Consider the following 16,472-nt stretch of genomic DNA (forward strand, 5'->3'; position numbering starts at 1 on the left):
AATAAAACTGAAAATTCTATAAATGTTTCTTTCTGCCTTTGGATGCATAATAAAAACAATTCTGTCAATTCTTTTACTTGATTTCCATGGACAAACTCTGTCATCCTTCTATTTAATTGTAACTTTCTTCTGCCTTTGGGGTTTATTTATGGTGAGAATTTTAAGATTGATAAAATTTAGTTTTTCTCATTGTCCAGCAATATTAACACATCAAATGTGCTGAGTATTATATAAAATAAATTTTATCTCTAATTCCCTACTGGGATATACTATAATTACACAGTATATAATTCCTTCTTCTATTTTAGGTACTCTGTATGTTGTTTTCCTGGTTTTGTCTACTTTATTTTCTATTAGTTCATATTTCCATATTTCTCTGAATTTTTTCTTTTGTTATAATGATATTTTATTCATGATCATGTACCAAAATGTTTAGCTATTTCCCAGTAGATAAACTCCTACAATAAAGAAGATTATTGTCTATGAGAGAACATAGTTGCATGCACAACTCCTTAAGTTAGTCTATTTTTATGTATAATTTGGATAGGTAGAGGGGATAGACATGATCCAAATTTGACTAAAAAAAGATCAGTCTGAATCAGATTTCGGAAATTAAACTATATCCTAAGCTATTCACTCTTACGTAAACTTATCAGAGAGAGGGTAAGCTCCTTGAAAGTAAGGATTATTTCATCTTTGTATTCTTAAGAGTACCTAATACAGACTAGGCATTAAATAAATAATTTGATTAAAATTTTAAACACAATATTCCGTTACTTATGCTACACACCTACAAATCATGGAATCAAATTTGCAGATGATCTAAAATGCAAAAGAAAGATATGGTATGCTTGCAAGTCAACAGAATTATGTTATCAATAGCAAATTTTAAAGAGTATATCTCTGGAGAAGGAGTTGAGGAAATCATGTAGCTCTCATTTATTCAACATTTAAATCACTTATGCGCCAGGTACTTTATTAAGTTGTGATGACACAAAGATAAAACAGATACCTGGATTCTTGTATTAATACCCCTAAAATGGAAATAACCCTCAAAAGAAGGCTTTGGATGCATTGGCTATATATGTTATGTAAAATAATTAAAGAAATAGATGAAAATTTAAAAAATAAGGTGTCACATGATCTGCCCCAGTGAAAGGGGTCACTATACCAATATTCAGAAATCTTCTGAAACATCTTATAACTTGTTTTAGACTTTAGGTAATAATACCTGGATATTCTAGATGAATTAACTTTTAATTGGCTGATTCTTAATATGTCACTAATTATAATGACTGAAAGATAAAGGTTTTAGGTTTATAAAACTGGAAAAGGGAACTTGGAAGGTTAATCATTACACAGATAGTAAATGTCTGAATAGGATTTGAAATCAAATCAGGTCTTCTAGATATGTAAGTCCAACACCCTTTCTATGATATTATTTCCTATGAACTACACCACTAAGCCAGGTAGGCAACAAATATTTATTAAGCTCTTATTATAGCTGGACACCTCAGTAAGTGCTATAGATATGAATACAAGGAGGGGAACATTTTTCCCCTTGGGGAACTTACATTCAAATAGAAGAAGATAACACATAAAGGAAAGATGAAAAGCTAGGGCTAAGGTAGGGGGAAAAGTACCCTCTTGAAGTTTTAGTTTCCCAGAATCAGAACCAAAGAAGCCTGGGCCTTCATCTCCCCAAAATGGAAGGTCCCAAAAGAACTTCCCAGTGGGAGAACTACAGCATGCTGCATGTGAGCTGAGTCCTACTAGTGGGATTGTCTAAATTTTCTAGATAAGTTGAGGTCAAGAGAAATTAGGTGAATCTCTTATTGTCACACAACTTGTAAATGTTGGAGGTGGAACTTGTAACCCATTACCTTCCAACTTCAAGTTAATTATTATTTTTAATTATACCATGTTATTCTAAGTGCTTTGGGCAATATCTCTTTAATGTTAGCTAACATGTATTGACAGTTGATAACTGGCTTTGAATCTTGCAGATCCTTGGGAGAGGCTTTTAATGTCTTTAGGCCTCAGTTTTCTTGTCTGTAAAATGAGGGGTCGGAGTACTATTAAAATTCCCTTTTGAGTTCAAATCTATGCCCCCATGATCATATCTTCCTAGCAGACATTAGCTCTATGAGGGAGGAGAAAACATTTTCTGTAAATTTTTTTGATCTTCCTATGCACCTACTATAATGCCCTAAGGCACACTAGGCACTTAACAAATGAATGTAATATTACTAGAATCCTCCCTTCCTTGGATTGAGTTCCTGGGTTACCCTGGAATACATATGAATTATATTTAGTCAAACTCTGTATTAGAATCCTTCTCTGAAGTCCTGCCACCTGAGGTCCAGCCTAGTGTAGGTCAGAATGACTCATAACTGCAAGGTTGGCCACTGAATGATTATTTTTGCCAAAGCAACTACTGTAGCCACAGCTGCAGGATTCCTTCCCCCCCCTTTCCTCATACTGTATCACTGCATCTCCCAAAAAGGGTTGCAGGAAATACCACGTGATGCAGTGTAAGCAAAGAGAGGGGAGTAATCCTGTGGATGGGGCTACTGTAGTATAACAGTTCATGAAAATAAACCGGAAAGTGTGGGATATGTTTCACAGTCAAAATTCCCAATGGATTTTGCCTTTTATATATTCCTTGTGCTCTAATCCTCCTCTGAAAATAATACAAGTAAAAAACATGTCTTGCTTGTTTCCCTTTGGGATGTCTTGTGTGTCTGCGGTGTGCCAAAATTCTGGTGATAAGTCACTCTGACCTTTCCTAGGCTGGTCCTCGGGTGGCAGCACTTCTGGGGAGGATTCTGATACTTAGTTTTACTATGCAAAATTCTTATGTGTTCCAAGGTAACCTAGGAACTCATTTCAAGGAAATGGGGGCTTCTTGTCCTATTCATTCCATTTATTAATGACCTACTGTGTGCAGAGGGATGTGGTAGGTTGAGTCGAAATTGCCTCTGTGAAAATGGAGTACGATTAGCACCAACTGGGAATAAACTGGGGGCAAAGAGAAATGTTTTTTTCAGGTTTTACATCTGGTAAGTGTCTGAAGCAGCATACCAGTTCAATTATCCTAAATTCAGGTCTTGCCCTTTATCCATTAAATGTTTGTAAAATATGAGTACACTGATGTATGTTCTATCTATAACATCAGTGTAGCCATAAATTTTAAGCTTTTCTAAGGGCAAGGATGCTGTTGGATGCTTAATATTTTACCAAAAATCTTTTCCTTTATAAGTCATATTTTAATGCTGTTGAGCTATTAGACAGATGTATGTCCCTACAATTTAGGAGTTAAGTAAGATATTAAAATAGCAACAATTTGAATTGTACAGAAAGACTCAATTAGAGTTAATAATTATTTGATTACTTATTAGAAACTTAAAACTGTTAGTTGATACTGCAGAAATGCTGAAAAGGCCCTTCAGGAAGGCTTAGTTCTCAAGTTAAGACTTTATAATTGTTTTTTTACTCAGTTTATATGGGTTGCTTTGCATTTGGGAATCCATGCAACATGGTCAATGATCCCAATGGCTTTACGCTACTTAGACTCTCCCTTTTATTATCAGAAAAATCCTGATTGTGAGTCTCTATAGATCATAGCATTCCCTGATTTTATGTAACTGAGAATCATAGATAGCCATATCAAATCAAACTTGCAATTGAACCAAAGAACAATGGAAAGATGAGTGGTGGGTTTAAGTAGCACATTGCCCACCATCATTGGTAACCTGTGCATGAGAACTGGCAAGAACAAAAACATCATTCCTGATAAATATTACTATAAAAGGAGGTACAAAATTCAGCAGGGAAAGCTAGAGAGAAAACAGGTAGGCATGTAGTCATTCAACAAGCATTTATTGTTTACTATGTGTCAGACACTCTGCAGAGCAAAGATAATACAAAGAAAGGCAAAAATACATTCCTTTCCCTCAAGGAGTTTGCCTTCTAATGAGAAGAAACAACATGTTAAACAACTATGTCCACATAAGATATATATAGAGTAAATGGAAAGTCATCTCTGAGGGAAGGAACTAACAATGGGGACTCACAGAGATGTGTGTGAGGTCCAGAATAAGAGGAGATATAATTTGAGTGTTGCACTGCTATTAAATAAATACCCAGAAAAAAACCCTTGAATTTATTGGACATGTCCCCAATGAAAGGAAAAGAACACTCTGAAATGAGAAGGCCAGGACGGGTTGCCATCTCTACCAGTGGAGGGAGTACCTGTACTGATGATATTATGGATTCATTAAGGCTTCAAAACACTAGACTTTACATTTAACATTTACCTGGAAATTTTACACAGGATGATTCATTTAGGGACAAAATGGATTTGTGATGTTTTTCTCCCGCTTGAATAGGAGTGGGAACATTGTGTTTATTCTCAACAGATTAAAGGTAGAACCACAATAATAAGACTGTAATTAAAATAACAGCACTGAAATGAAAGGTTCATACATCATCCTCATTCAGATGCCAGACTTTGTGACAATCCACACTTCTTAAGTTATAAACTTCAAAGGTTTATAAAAGTAATACTGTGATGTGTTGTTGTAACCCGGAATTAGCTCCGGGTTCTCAAGGATAATGCCAGAAAATAACGAGCTCCAGCAGATTGAACCAAGCCAGAAAAGCTTGGAGTACTGGCCTGCCTATTAGACTGCCCATCTTCATGTCCAAGGATCAAGCTCAGCTAAGTTCCGAGAGGCTTGTCACCCACTAGGTGATGAATTTTTGGGTCACAGAAACTCATTAAGGAAGTCTACTGAGAGATAGAAGGATTTTGTTCTGCATCAGCAGAGAAAGCATCAATATGGGGGGAGATCAAGAATCTCTAAAATATCAAAATAAGGAAAGGTTCTCATATTGAACATTTGGAATGTTTAGATGGCCTAAGAAAAACTGTTATTCTCATGTGAGGGTACTACTAATAATTATGGGACAAATCTATGATTTAATCTAAAAATAAAAATGTACAAATATATAAACATTTAACTATTTAACATATGGATCTATAATTTTATTAGTATCTTTTCATTGCTGCAGAATATTTACCCTTCATACATTATCTCCTGCTAAGGAAAAAGATCAAAATATGATTCTCTCTGGGTTTTCTTCTATCAGTGTGTAAAATAACTTAAATATTTGTTATATTAAAAACAATGGAACTTTTTGCATGAATGTAAACTGACATGCTGGATATGAATAAGTTGCAACATAGAATTAATGAGGAACCTCAAAAACAGGAGTAAAGGATGTTGTTAGAAAATTGTACATCAGGTAGGGGAGAATGGAATGGTCATGTGATAAGAATAAGGGATAGCAGACTGATGGCCAGAGGATTCCATGTATACTTTGAGATATATTGAGGGAAACAGAAAAGTCTCTCTGTCATAGAGCAGACTACTTGAAGTGAGCTCACAGAACAGCATGCACAAGATTTACAAAGTATGGGCAGGCAAGAATGGGAAGTCATCTACATCATTGAGAAGAACTCTTCCACCAATAAAATGAAATTTCCCTTTGTAGATTGGAGCTCTTTACCAATTTGCTGAGAGTGTGGTAAAACTTCTGGGCTGTTTTGATTTTGGTTTATCTTAATAATGATTTGGAACAATCCTTCTTATCGTTTTTTAATATTTGGTGATCTTTTGATAACTGTGCTTGTTCATATATTTTGACTGCTTATTCATTGAAAAGAGTTCTTCTTCTTGGGTTTTTCTATTAATTCCCAACGTATCTTGAAGCTATTTCATGAAAAGATTTTCCACCCCAGCCCTCCCAGACTTCACATTGGATCCATTCCCTTCTTATCCTCGTTGCATTCAGATCCATGTTGAAATATGGGCAGTAATCATTCTTCATGTATTTAGTCTTTTCTGTGAAGATGGATAGACCAAACTCTTGAGAGAATGCAGATCTTTTCCACTCATCTCTGCATGATCTTCAGACTTGATACAATTGACATATTGTCATATACATTCAGGAAATTATGGAGGACCTTGCCATCCATAGGAAACCCTTCTCATCTATGCTGAATCTACGCTGAATCATCTCCAGAAGATCACATTGCCAGAAAAAGGCAAATAATTCTGTTGACCATATATCTCTGTGTTTTATGTCTTCTTGATGTTTTTCAAGAATGTTTTTTCCCCATCAAGAATAATGAAAAGTACCAAAATTTGACTTCTTATATCATTATCCTTGAGGAGAATACCTTAGTTGGAACCCCTAACAATCTCCTGAGTACAGAAGAGGTAGAAATGACATTATAGCAAACAGAAGGCATGAAAAGCATCCCAATTATATCAGATATATATAGAAATGATGACAAAATATGGAAACAGCCAATATTGGAAGGCTGTGACGCTTTAGTCCAGAGATTTTACTGCTAGACATATTCTGACAAAGAGGTTAAAGACAGAAAGGTTCCATACATAAGAAAACCCCTCAACACATGCATAGCAGAACTTTTTGCAGAAGCAAAAAACTGGAAACAAAGTAGATTCTACTCATTAAGAAATTGCCGAACAAATTGTGGTACATGGCTACAATGAAATATTACTGTATCATGAGAAGCAATGAATATAAAAAAAATGAAAGAGGCAAAGGAAGACTTTATTTGAATTAATGTAGAGTGACGTCAGAAGAACCAAGGAGAAAATACATGAAGTGACCACAATGATATAAAAAGAACAAAAATATATACATTAGATATATACTGAACATTGGGTTATATTATAATGATCAATCTTGGCTCTGGGGAAAAGATGAGAAAATGTGTTTTCTTTGCATACATGTATGGAATTCTGCCTATACTGTAAGACAGGGATGACATCTTGATAGATTTTTCTATGTTTCTTTTTCTTTGTAATTCTTTGCAACAAGGGATGGATCACTGAGAAGGGAAAGGGGAGAAATATATTTGGAAGCAAAGATTAATATGAAGCAAATGATAGCAATAATTTTTTAATGAAGCAAAAATGCACTGGTTTGCTTATATAGTCAACATTCTAGGGGACTTGTTAATGGAATTAAGTCCAAGAGAGTTCTAATAGTTTTTTTTTTATTTCTCTTTCCTTTCTCTAGGATTTTCCCTTGAGACCAGGAATGCCTTTGGAAAAGGGAAGAAGAGTTCCCCAGACAATTTTAGTGTCCAGGGCTACCAACAAAGAAGCATGGTTTTGCCTTTTCAAATAAAACAAACAAAATTTCTGATCTGGGATATAAGAAGATGTCTATTAAGTAAGGGGTAAGATTATTGTTTGCATGTGTCTATTTTTTTTCTCATGAAGATTTCCAAAATTGGCCATGTATAGGCAGAGCCAGTCTACCACTATGAATGTATGGGAGTAATTCTGTCCATGATATATACCTGTACTTTGTCTTCCTTTTCCTGGGGAAAAAAAGGAAGAGGAGCAGAGCTCATTTCCAACTGAATTGCAGTATCTCTCAAGAGGGAGAGATCACAGCTGATGAGCAGCAAACTCTAACCCAAACTGAATATAAAGCATTCATTTAGTTTCTAACACTAAGTGATCTGGGCAGGAGAAGAGACTCCCTACTCTGGACAAAGCTGCTACAAAGTTTTTGCAAACATCAAGACTCATTGCTTCTTTGTAATTTCCTTCTTCCTGTCTTTCCTAAATTTCATTCTATGAGGCCAGGAAGGACAAGCTGTTCTTCCACATGAATCCCTTAAAACATGTCAACACAGTTATCTTGTCCCTAAGTCTTCTCTTTGCAAGAATGAATATCACTAGTTCCTTCAAATCATCCTTTATAAATTTTTTAAATTATTTGTTTTTTAATTTTAAGTCATCCTTGGCTTTTCAGTCCCTTCTTCCTTTTGCCCTCCTATGAACCTGCTCTAGCTTGTCAGGATAATTCCTGCAATGTAGCCCCCAGAAAGAAATGAATATAATCCTCCAGATGTGGTCTAAGTAGAGTACATATTTTTATTAATGCAGCCTAAAATTACATTACCTTTCTAGTTGCCATGTCAACATTATTGACTCATATTGAGCTTTTAGTTCACTTAAACCCCCAGGTCTTTTTAACACGTACTGTTGTCTGATCATGTTTCCCCCATCCTGTACTTGTATAGTTGATGTCTTTTTCCAACCCAAATGTAGTAGTACTTTACTTTTATACTTATTAAATTTAAAGTTTTTAGATTTGACTACTTTTTTCCTGGCCCTTCAAGATCTTCTTGGCTCCTTACTTTATCAAACATGCAGAGTTCTTCTAGTTTTGGAGCATACTAGGTATTTCTCTTGGAGCATACCAGGTATTTCTCTATCCAAGTCAAATATAAAATTGTTTAACAGAATAGGGAGAAAATCCTGTGGAACTCCAATAGAATTCTCTTGGTCCTTAATCACAACTCTTTGCATTCAGTTGTTCAAACAGTTATGAATCCATCTTAGCTTTATTATCCTCTAGGCCATTGGTCCCCATTTTGTACACACAGATAATATGAAAAATTCTTGATTGCACCAAATTGAATCCACTGTACAATATTTCTTCTATGACCAAGTAATTGCCATTCACATTTAAAATTAAGCCTAGTCTGTCTCTGAAAGGAAAATGAAGGGGTTTTAAGAATATTCCTCTACTCTTCAGGTTATCAGGAAAAAAATGAAGTATTTAAAAAGCAGAAGAAAGTAGAAAAAAAAGTAGAAAAAAGACTTGAAGGGCCAAAAGGAGAAATTTGATCTGTGCCAAGGAGTTGGAGAAGGTAAGAATATGTAGCACAGAAGTAGAAAGGGAGAAGAGAGATGGTCAGACATAGAAATCTAAAGCTCTCCACGAAGATGGGGAGCTAGTTTCTCTGAGAATAAAGCAACTGGCTGTCCTTTAAGGAATGATATCAGAGATAGAGAGGGGCTACCAACTAAGGGAGCCTCTAGGATGGGTCAGAGGAAGAAGTTAAGAGTAGAAGTGGGGGTATCTTCCATTTGAGAGACACCAAGGCATGCATGGACATAGCAAATAGCAGAGAATGTCCTCAAGACTTACTCTTGGTTATTTACATAGAGCACAAATGGCACTGCTAGAAAGAACCCAGAAACCACAGTCAAAGATTATAAAATGTTGGGGAAGAAAGTGAGGATTGTAGGGAACACAGATGGTGTTTTTTAAATCATTGTTGCTCATGGGAAGAAAGTGATACTGAAAGGAAAAGCTGATTTAGAAATCAAACAGCTCGCTAAGATCATCTCAGAAAATGAGATTTAAATTTCTAGATGAAGGTTTAAAATATAATTTGCTTGTTCTTGGTCAGAGTTAGGAATATCCCTGATAAAGAAGGAGTAAGAATGAATTTGTTTGGCAAGATATATTTAAGCAAAAAGGACTTTAAAATGGAAAAGGATGTGGGGAAGTTTAAAACTGCTTACTTGTGTCCACCAAGCTAAATACACTAGAGAATAGCCACAATGTTGGATAAATTTTGAGATGCACATCATAGATTTTTGGAGAGTAAATTTCAAATGGTTCAAACGAAGAATCAGTAGTAACTTCCCGTTATTAATTATCTCCTATTTGTCCAATATATAACTTGCTTTGTACATAATTGTTTGCATGTTGTCTTCTTTGCTAGACTGTAAGTTTCTTGAGGGCAGACGCTAACATTTGCCACTTTTTGTATCCTTAATCTCTGATATGTACTAGGCACTTATTAAATACTGATTTATTGATAGGATTCCATGGTATCACTTATACATGGGATATTAGCCAAGGAGAGAGAGACTTCCAACAATAAAATTATCTGAAGGGTCCCTCAGGTGAAAATTCAGTGAATTCACTTATTTAAAAAAATATACAAAAGATAGATCAGGTAACAGCAGGCAAAACATGAAAATGTGATCCAAAACAGTACACATAATATCTAAGAATGTTAAACCACAGAATGAGGTACATTTTAGGTAAAGAAAGCTAAGGACAACAAATAGGTATTAGTAGCTGTTTTTTATAACATATGGGGACTGGAAAGAGAAGAGGATAAAAGAAGAAATATGAGGGCTGCTTGGGGGTAGAATGGAAGATGGTTACCGATTAACAAAAAGAGAGGGTTGATTCTCATTTCATTTCTGTTCTGTTTGAGAGTGTGAATCACCTTAGAACTAGCTGCTTGGGGGTAGAATGGAAGATGGTTACCGATTAACAAAAAGAGAGGGTTAATTCTCATTTCATTTCTGTTCTGTTTGATAGTGTGAATCACTTTAGAACTAGAAATGACAGAACTCCCCTACCCCCCAAAAAAAAGACTAATAGAAAGTTAATAAAAGATGTCCGTGCTGCCCTTGATGAATTCAGTCACATGATCCAGACGAAGGAAGGATATTCTATGATATTCAAGAAACTGTCAGACACAATGGATGGCTGAGCCACTATTTATGATATCTGAAAGGTCAGGGAGACAGAGAAGGGGAAAAAGGGCTGAAGATGGGCAAGTATGGTCTTGATTTTCCAAACTGGGGAAGACAAGGCTGTCTATAAACTGTGGGCTAGAAAGTTTGATTTCAATTTCTGGCAAAATTCTTTTCTTCCTTGAACTGTTTGATTTTAATTTCTGGCAAAACTCTTTCCTTCCTAACTGAATTCAACAAGTATTAAGCACCTAATATGTGCAAAGTTACTGAACTAGGCATTGAGGATGGAGGATATAAAGACAAAAACAAAACCTTTCCTGCCTTCAAAGATCTTACATTTTACTGATATGATCAAACACACAGTTAACAGACGTAAATACTAAGCTTAAAGTAATACATCAAGTAGTTTCAAGGGGAAGTGAGGACACTGGACAATATACATCAAGTAGTTTCAAGGGGAAGTGGGGACACTGGACAATGGGTGGATGAGGAAAGGTGTTGATTAGGGAGTATCAAGACTTGAACTGTTCTTTAATTCAGTCTATGGATTCCATAGGGCTCCAGAAAGAAAGGATTCCAGAGGTGAATAAAGATAGAGAGAGGCAGGAAATAGAACCTTATGTATGGGGAACAGTTAGCAGCCAGGTCAGTGTAGCTTGAACAGAAGGTATACAAAGGGACATAAAACATAATGAGTATGGAATGTTAATTTTGAGTCATACAGTGGAGGACTTTTAGTGTTTAGGATGAGAATTTTTGTGTTTTATCATATACAGAATGTGGAAATTTTTTGAGTAAGGGAGTGGTGCAGTAGGAGTTGTGCTATAGGCGTATCAGTTTGGTAACAGTATGGTGGATGAACTAGTGAAGAAAGAGACTGGTAACGAGTCCCCAATTAAAAGGCAACTATAATAATTCATGTCAGATTTGACAAGAGCCTAAAATGGGATAGAAGATATCTGAATGGAGAAGAGTGACTGTTCTGGAAGCAGGTAGGATTAATAAAACTTGAGTGGATGTGAAGGAAAGGGGAGAGTCAAGAATACTAGTAAAGTTATATACATTGTCTCCCTCATTAGATTGTAAATTTTTTACAATCTAAACTCTTTGAGGGCAGGGACTTTTGTCTCTTTTTGTATCCCCACCATTGAGCACAGTGCCTGGCACATGCTAGAAACTTAATAAAGGTGTATTAATTGATTGTGTAACTGGAAGAACAGTATTGCCTTCAACAAAAACAGGACAGTGGTGGGGGATAATAAGTTTGGGCAGAAATATAATCAATTTTGTTTTAGACATTGCATTTCAGATGGCTATGAAGTTATTCAGCAAAAGCAGTTAGTTTATGGTTAAAACTCAAGAGATTATAAATGGATGTACAGATTTTAAAGCTGTCAGCACTGAGATAACTGAATTCATCAGCTGATGAAATCAACCAATCAACAATCATTTTAAAGCACCTATTATTTGCCAAATGCCAAGATGAATATTTAGAACAGAAAGATAAAGAGACTCTGCTCTCATAGATCTTATTCATCAGGAGAGACAACCTGTACATAAAAATATGTTTAACAAATACAAATTAATTCCTCCCTCCCTTTTTGTGGGGAAGACACTAGCAACGGGGAAAAAGAGCAATGCTTTCACCTGCATATAATCTATATTTTAAAAGAAACAAGGGATTTCTTAGAGGAAGAGATAGTGAGGAGGACCTTCCTGGCCTTGGAAGAGAGTCAATATAAAGGCATAGAGTGGGGGATGGAGTAGTATTCTGTGGCAAGAATAGTAAGAAACTAGTTTCATTGGGCATTGAAAGGGAAATAATGCACCATAATAAGGTTGGGTCCAGGATGAAAAAACTTAGACAAAGTAAACAGAGGAGCTAATATTAGATACCAGAGGTAAACTGAGTTTGGAGTTTGCTGAGTATCAGACTGATGTGATCAGATCTAAGTTTAAGAAAATCTTTTGTAGTTGTAGAGAGAATAGATAAATTTGAAGCTCTCTCAAACCAAAGTCATACAATTTGGTGATTATCTAAAAGATATTAACAAATGACCTAGAAGCTCTTGTCTAACACATGGTAAGGGTGTTTTCCTTACATAGATATTTTAGCTTAATGTCATAAACAAAGATGATAGTTATCTGAATTGGTCATTAGTGTTTTTTTCTTCTTTTTTATCTAACAGAAGCAGCTTTTACCCATTGGCACCCTGTCTTCTTATACTCTGTTCTCTCAAAAGACATCTCCAGAAAAGGATGAAAATATAAGGGAGAAGAAGCCATGGATTGGTTGCCGGTAGGTTTATTAGCAGGAGTCGCTACATCACTAAATAAATGAGATCACAGATCGATTAAAATATACATAGGAAAGCTCAGCAATGTATGTTTTCCAGAAGTTATAAAATCTTAGTGGGGGCAGATGAATTGATGGATAGAGAGCTAGCCTCTAACTCTTAATACCACATGGTATTAATTTTGACTCCAACATATATTAGTTATCTGACCTTGAGCACATCTCCTTTCCCTGATTTCAAGCAATTTTCAGAGGTAAAATAATTGCCAGTTTGAGTTGGCAGGAGTTCTTTACAATGAAAGTGCTCCCTACACCAGTGAAATTACAATAGCTGTTCAAAGCCTCAACTCAAAGGGTCTCATCTCAAATGGGAGAAGGTAAGATTGGACTGATATCTCAGTAACTTCACAATCATTCAATATTAGCTGCCTACTCTGCTTTGTTTATAAATAGGGCTAACCCTAGACATCCCTGCCACAATTCAACAAATATCGACTGATTGCCCATCATGGGCAAAGCAATGCATTAGGGAATTGAAAGGCCTTGATAGAGAATAAATACGGCATGGTCTCTTGTCAACACAAACATATTATAATATAGTGGGCACAATGAGTACCTGTGCCGATCCTGAAAGGAGCCCAGATGAAGAGATCAGGAAAGACCGATGTAAGTTTTCATAAGAGTGTGAGAAATGGCATATGAATTAATTTCTTAGAGGCAACATTCAGTCTCTGATGATGAATTTTGTGGGGAGCCGCACAAAGTTCCATCTCCCTCCTTTCTCATTCTGCTCTTCTCTCCCTTTCCAGGGACATCAACTTGGCAGTGGAAGAGTGGAAGAGTGCTGGATTTGGGGTGTATTTACATGATCTTCAGCGAGTCCCTTCACTTCCCTGGGTCTCCCTCACCTTCCAAGAGAGGCCTCCTTGATCTCTAGAGTCTCTCTCGATCAGCTTCTCTGGGGATGGGCTCTCTTTGAACCGGTGCGGTGGGCGCAGCATCCCCGGCCATCCCTGCTCCTAGCCTCTGGGCTCCAAGGCTGTGTGCTCTGTAGGCGCTGTGCAATGCAACGAAGGGGACGAGGATTCGCATCTGATCCCGATCGCCTCACCAATGTTGAGGTGGACTTGGTGGCCTCTCCTCCCGCGGCTTGGCCGGGATCCTGGAGGATGGATATGAGGATGTTCAGGTCCGGGTGGCTGTAGTTAGATGCGCTGGTCGCAGCTAGGCGCGCTGGTCAGCAGCCTGAGGAGCCGCAGCGGGGCCAAGGTGCAGCGCGGTGCACACAAGCTCTCTGTGGGCGGTCAGCAGCATCTCCAAGGACGAGGCCACGCCCCGCGCTCTCCGTTGCTAGGTCCACTGTTTGCCGCGTTCTGGAGGTGCCGCGAGCCTGGGCCAACGTACACAGAGCGCGTGGGGAGGGGTGGAAGGCGAAGAGCGCCCAAGCTCAAAGCATCCTTGCTGTCCCCGCCGCGCGGGAGGCGGCGGTGGCTTCTCGCTTTCCGCAGCGCATCCTTCCGCCGGCAGAGCCCAGGCGGGAGGATGACCTTCGAATTCGGCGTCTCGCCGCGGGCCCCGTTCCCCGAGGCTCCCCTTTTCTCCTGCAGGCCTTTCCGCATGCACCCCACCCCTCCACGAACCTGGAATGGTCTGGTCCGTCGGTAGTCCCCGCCCCCTGTTCGGGCAGCAGCTGCTCCAGCTGCTGCAGGGACTGGGCGCGCGGTGGGACCCGGAGCCGGAGCCCGAAACAGCGGCTGCCGCGGGCGGCGGGACTGCCGGGCGGCGGGCTGGACGGGGAGGACCGGACAGGACGTGAGGGGACCGGCGCGGGCGGGGCGGAGCAGCGCAGCATCCTCCCCCGCCAGAGGCGCAGCGTGCGCTGGGGCGGGTAGGGACCCTCCGAAAACAGACGGACTCCGCCCTAGAAAGTGGGGCGAGGCCCCGCGGGGTCCCCAAGGAGGAGGCGGCCTGGCTGGTGGCATCCATTTCTCTCCCCGGGCCGGCCTCTCCGGTGAGTCATGGCTCAGGTCCAAGCGAGGCGTCTCCTCTCCTGCTCCATCCTCTTGTCGCTGCCAAGGCCGGGCCCAGGGCGCGACCCCGCCCTCAACGGGGACGTCGGGGGGCGGCCCATTGCGTCCCCAGCACTGCCGCTCAGGACACATTGTCCTAAGGTGGGAGCGAGTGGCCGGCTGGGGACGCAGAGGGAAGGGCTTCTTGATGGCAGGTGCGCTCCTCCACCTGGCCTGGGTGGGGCGGGGCCGGAGAGGTGAGTCGGGAGGTAAGTAGGGGAAGGGAGGACGGGAGCCCGGGCAGCGGGACGCCTTCCTCCCTGCATCCCCGGGCCTGGCCATTGGTCCTCAGCTGCATCTGGCTCCATCCTGATGCTCTGCATTCCGCGGGGATCAGGTCCGGGCTTCCTGTGCAGCAGCCACTGGCTGCACAACTCTTGGGCTTCCTTTCTCTTCCCTCTTTCTGGGTCCTGGATAGGAAATCTGCTGCTGCCTTCTTGGTCGGCCATTTATTTTTGGCCAGAAGTATCGGAAAGATGCTGAGTGATACTGTACCAAGGGTTAGGTCTCTATTGACCTCTGCTTTAGAGGACTGTTTCTTGGCTGGGCTGTACCAACTGGAGTCCAGGCTGGAGGTGGGATGTCACATAATAGGAAATGTAACAATCTACTTTGCACAAAATGGGCAGACCATTTTCTGAACAGCAACACATCTTTAAGAACGTGTGCTTCAGCGGATTCACTTGACTTTTAGAATAAGTTTGATCATGCAATCACATTTAAAACTGGAAAGTCATCTAAGCCAACCCCTGTTCCTCTTGTAGATGAGGAAACTGAGATTGTGACTTGATCAGGGTCACGCAGGTAGTAAGTGATACAACTGCAACCTAAACCCCGAAGAATTGCTTTTCCCACTGTGGCAGATCATCTTTTGAAGGGAAAAAGCCAGCTTTTTTACATGGCATTTGCAAAACACACACAAACTTCAAAATCTACCCACCTCTACCAAAGAAAACCAGATTACATCATTCAAAATGAATGCATAGTGGGTACTTAACTGTAGGAAAAAGTTTCAAAAAGAAAAAAAAAATCTCCAAAAATAGTTTTCCTTACTGAAATTTTGAACTTGGCATCTGGAGAACAGTGACCTGATTGTAAATCGTACCCATGGAGTTGATTCCACTGCCTTTGGATAACATGGGCTAAACTAGAAAAAGCACAAACACAGAGCCATAGTTAAAAGATGTGTCTTAGATGACTTCTGAGGCATAATCATCTTACCCTTTGGGAATATGATTGATTTGTTTTGGCCATATGTCCATAGTGAAGAACTCCACTGGCCCCAGCTGCTGCTTCATCACAAAGTGATGTGTTTAGGGTATTTTTCTTTGTCCATTATTATTATGTTTATAGATTTTTATTTTTTTAATTTATTATGCAGTATCCTGGTAGAGTAGTCAAGAATCTTTATTTCTGGAATAGTGCTTACCTGAGTGGAGGTGCCTGCCTCTTAACTATATTTTAATACTTTGTTGAAGAATACTCTCAAGTTAAAAAAAAAAATATGCTAAAACGCCCTATTGAAATAAGGACTTACCATTACAGGGCAGACTTCCCTGTTTAAAAGGGTGTCCGAGCTCAGGGTTTTTTTTTAATTTAGCATAATTAAAAGATTATAGGTTCCATTCCCACTAACCAGCTATTTAATTTAGTTAAATTTCACGGTCATAAAGAATTGTACCATCAGTAGTCACCCTGGCC

The 16,472-nt window shown here is 39.2% G+C and overlaps 1 protein-coding gene and 1 long non-coding RNA gene across 6 annotated transcripts in view; one reads left to right on the plus strand and one right to left on the minus strand.

Moving 5' to 3' along the window:
- The window catches only part of LOC116419045, a 40,832-nt gene extending 26,786 nt beyond the window's left edge, over nt 1–14,046 (minus strand). Inside the window, exon 1 of the long non-coding RNA XR_004229269.1 lies at nt 13,319–14,046. This is a non-coding gene — a long non-coding RNA (uncharacterized LOC116419045). The remainder of the gene's footprint in view (nt 1–13,318) is intronic.
- Nucleotides 14,047–14,589: 543 nt separating this feature from the next.
- Nucleotides 14,590–16,472, plus strand: part of TTLL7 (tubulin tyrosine ligase like 7) — a 243,062-nt gene continuing 241,179 nt past the window's right edge. For all 5 annotated transcript variants that reach the window (XM_031936758.1, XM_031936756.1, XM_003767351.2 and 2 more), the window contains exon 1: nt 14,590–14,713. The gene's annotated coding sequence lies outside the window, so the exon portion shown is untranslated. The remainder of the gene's footprint in view (nt 14,714–16,472) is intronic.

The sequence above is a fragment of the Sarcophilus harrisii genome, chromosome 4 (assembly GCF_902635505.1).
Source record: "Sarcophilus harrisii chromosome 4, mSarHar1.11, whole genome shotgun sequence".
NCBI classification, from domain to species: Eukaryota; Metazoa; Chordata; class Mammalia; order Dasyuromorphia; family Dasyuridae; genus Sarcophilus; species Sarcophilus harrisii.